The sequence below is a fragment of the Pinus tabuliformis genome, chromosome 7 (assembly GCF_031772625.1).
Source record: "Pinus tabuliformis cultivar Carrire ecotype Pingquan chromosome 7, CPIR1, whole genome shotgun sequence".
Classification (NCBI taxonomy): Eukaryota; Viridiplantae; Streptophyta; class Pinopsida; order Pinales; family Pinaceae; genus Pinus; species Pinus tabuliformis.
Genome location: NC_142293.1, coordinates 1,389,975,334 through 1,389,978,847, shown reverse-complemented (window position 1 = coordinate 1,389,978,847; position 3,514 = coordinate 1,389,975,334). Strand labels below are relative to the sequence as shown.

At 35.1% G+C, this 3,514-nt stretch overlaps 1 pseudogene; it reads right to left on the bottom strand.

Annotated features, from left to right (window-relative positions):
* Window positions 1–238: 238 nt before the first annotated feature.
* LOC149252840 (protein NODULATION SIGNALING PATHWAY 1-like) lies at window positions 239–1,499 on the bottom strand (annotated as a pseudogene).
* Between the last annotated feature and the right edge of the window lie 2,015 nt (window positions 1,500–3,514).

Below are 3,514 nucleotides of genomic sequence, written 5' to 3'. Positions count from 1 at the left end.
CAATGATTTTGATTGAGCAACAAATGATAAATGGATGCAATTTTCATCTTTTCTTTATTATTTGTATCATTTATGTTTTTCAGTTAAATAGAAGCATTGAATTTGAGCCTAAGTACAAATTCAAGGGACCAAAGATAATGTACATTTCTATGTATGATACATATGAAACAACAATATAGAATTTAATGAAAAAATAAATGTATAATATTTGCAAAATATGAGTGAACAAGGAGTCTCCTCATGTAGACTCGTTTAAAGATGGCTTCCACAAAGGGAAAAAGGCAACATGATCACTCTTCAACCACAAAGAAATACACCCATCCTCTAAATGCATCTCCAATTTGAATCATGTTTAAGTAGAATGGCTCTTGCACAATGAAATTTGTTATCACTAGGGATATGAAACAAAAGTCCCCCTTCCCTAACTCTAGTAACCCACTTCAAATGGCTCTCGTTTCTCTCCACACGAGAAGCACTCTCATATACTACATTATTAACTAACCCCATGCCAGACTCACCTTCAACCATACACCTCTCCTCGAACTCTCTCCCTCTGAAGCATACGCTGGTGAATCCAATAATATCCATAGATGATCTACAAAGTTCTTAAATCTTTCTATGAAATCAGGAGACAAACGGTCTATATCATTATCACTCAAGAACAACACTTGGGGATTTAGGTACTTTATGAATTTGATGAACATGTCACTAGGGGGGACTAATTTTAACTAACTGTCTTTGCCTTCATTTTTGTCTAAGCCCTCCCCTAAGAGTTGATGAATATGAAAGTGTGCACAGATAACTAATGCCTCGTCTTCTTTGACCTCTAAGGACTTCCCTGGTAAGGGAATCAAGGGGTTGTGCAATGACATTAACTTCCATATTAAGGTTCAAAGTCTTTGCATACCCTTCAAATGGTTTGCAAAGACATTGGAAGGAGTTCCAGCTAAAAAGGGTGCCCCAAGGGTGTCTGTTATGATAGTTAGCCTTTGCAGACTAGGAGGCTTAGTTGACCTTCTAGCCAGTTCCTCCATGAATGTGGTCCATTGTATTCCATGAAAAACACCAATGTCTATTACATGAACAACTTTATTGGTCTGGTCTTTAGAGGCTTCGAACAAATATTTATTGGCTATGGTGTACAAGAACTGATACCATGGACTTGCCTCATGAAACTTGATGAAAGCCCTATGAAACAACTTTTGATCTGCAGAGAGGAATTCCAAACAAGGAAGAGATGTGTCAGGATGCCTTATCTTGCTAGTGAAGGCTCTTAACCCATGTGTTGCAACCCTATTGTTTTCATTACCTGAGATTGATGCAATATCATGCAGGACCCATATGAGATGTTGAATGAGAGCAATGTTATTTGTTTTTATAGCTACTGCACACAGGTTTAGTCATTTCTCAACCCATCTCGATTCCTTGGGAAGTTTAGGTGGACTAGTCTAGAATCCACCTGATCTGCCTTTGTTGTTTCTATTATTACCGTTGTTGTTATTATTATTGTTGTTGTTGTTTCATGTTGCATCCAAATCTAATTGTTTGTCTGATTTTTCTCCATGCATAGAACTTAGTTTCTAGGGCCATGCAGTGGTTTCCATGATTCAAACTCTCGCATGTGTGGGTGAGGCTGCATTGTTTTCAAAGACATTCTAGAGTTTTTCCTTTAATAGATTCACTTGAGACTCTAGCTCTTTTTCTCTTCTTGGTTATCTTGTAGAATCCTCCACATCATTCTGCATTCAAAAAAGAAACATATTAATCATTTTTCATTTTATAAGAAAATGCACATAAGAAATCTATCTGGTCAAAGTTGTGGAATGAACAACAAAATTGGTAGTAGAAATATCAGTAGTGCCTTCTTCTCCATCACCTACCTAGAATAGTATAATCCATAACATAGATATTTAAGATGAGGGGAATTGGAAGGGAAAAGAGAAAAATATGTCATTTCAAATTATAATGATTTGCTCAGAATCAGAAAATAATCATTCAAGATCAACATAAATAATAGAAATAACAAGAGGGTAAATCTACTCCATTGTTATAATTGTTTACTTCATATCCTTTTCCATAGAATGAGCCTCTCAATTGAAATATAGTAAAATAAATTTCATAAGTAGTTCAGAGAGTTGGTGTCTTCTCTAGTGGTCCACTTCCAGGAAAGACAATTGTCTCATGTGTCATAATTTGCATGGAGGTGGATGTGACTAAAGATCTCCCAACTAAAATTTTATAATTGTTTGCTTTAGAGCCTATTCTATAGCATGAGCCTCTCATATGAAAAATAGTAAAAGAAATTTCCTAAACAGTTTAGAGAGTTTGTGTCTTATCTAATGGTCCTATTTAAGGAAAGGTGATTGTACCATGTGCTAGAATTTGCATGAAGATGGATGTGAGTAAATATATCCCCACTAAAATGACATTAACTTTAGATGAATTTAGTTGGACCCAACAAAGCTCTTGACTGTTAAAACTTGAATTTTCAGCGATTTTTTTTCATGAATTGGGGCATCCCCCTCCCTCCTTTCTTAAAGTTGGAAATGCATGATTATAGGAAAAATATGATGTTAATTGGACTATGGTCTAGTAGTTGAGACAACACATGGTGGACGAGGTGGAATTAAAGAGTCAAATTTGAACCTCGAATGAATGACATAAGAATTTCAGAAAGTATGGGAGCCACCCAAAATATGTATATATTTGGTTATAGTAGCAACTAAAATATCATTATAACTGGATATTTGCATAAGAATTATTACAGTGATGAGAAATTATGCCCCAGACATATGACATGAACCTCAAAGAAAAGAGCCAAGGTACAATTCCCAGGTGAGTTTGGAAAATACATACCATTCATGATGACTTTCAGAGGGACCAAAATGGGTTAAAGTCCTACGAAATTTCAGCAAAAATGGACTTCCATTATGAATTTCGAAGGAAAAAATAGAAACACAACGATGGGTGCAAGTCCTAGTCAACTTCAACAAAAGGTGCTTCCCTTATGAATTTCAAAGGAAAAAAAAATTACACACCCCTCATGACTTATAGATGCATAAGGGCAGGTACAAGTCTTGGGAAATTTCAACAAAATGAGAATTCCTCACAAATTTCGATGGGAAAAGACCTAATGCATCTTCCCTTGGAAATTTTGGCAAAATAGTTACCCTTCTCATGTGGCATGTTAACCTCTGATTTTAGAGTCCACTATTTGTGTTACAACTTCATGGGTTGCTTCATATTATCCTAACAACACTTCTAGCATTCATGGGACTAATAGATTCACTTTGAATATATTACCTATTGCTTCAAAGAACTACATGCATATGAAATTCAATGGCACAATTGCTACGCATCTAACATAATTTTCAAAATAAATAAAATACACATAAAGAATAGAGTAATAGAAACTCAAAATTAAAATAATTCAATTTGATACACCAAAAACCTACCAACAAAACAAATATTCAATGGGGTATACACATTGCATATACTACCAGAAATACATAAT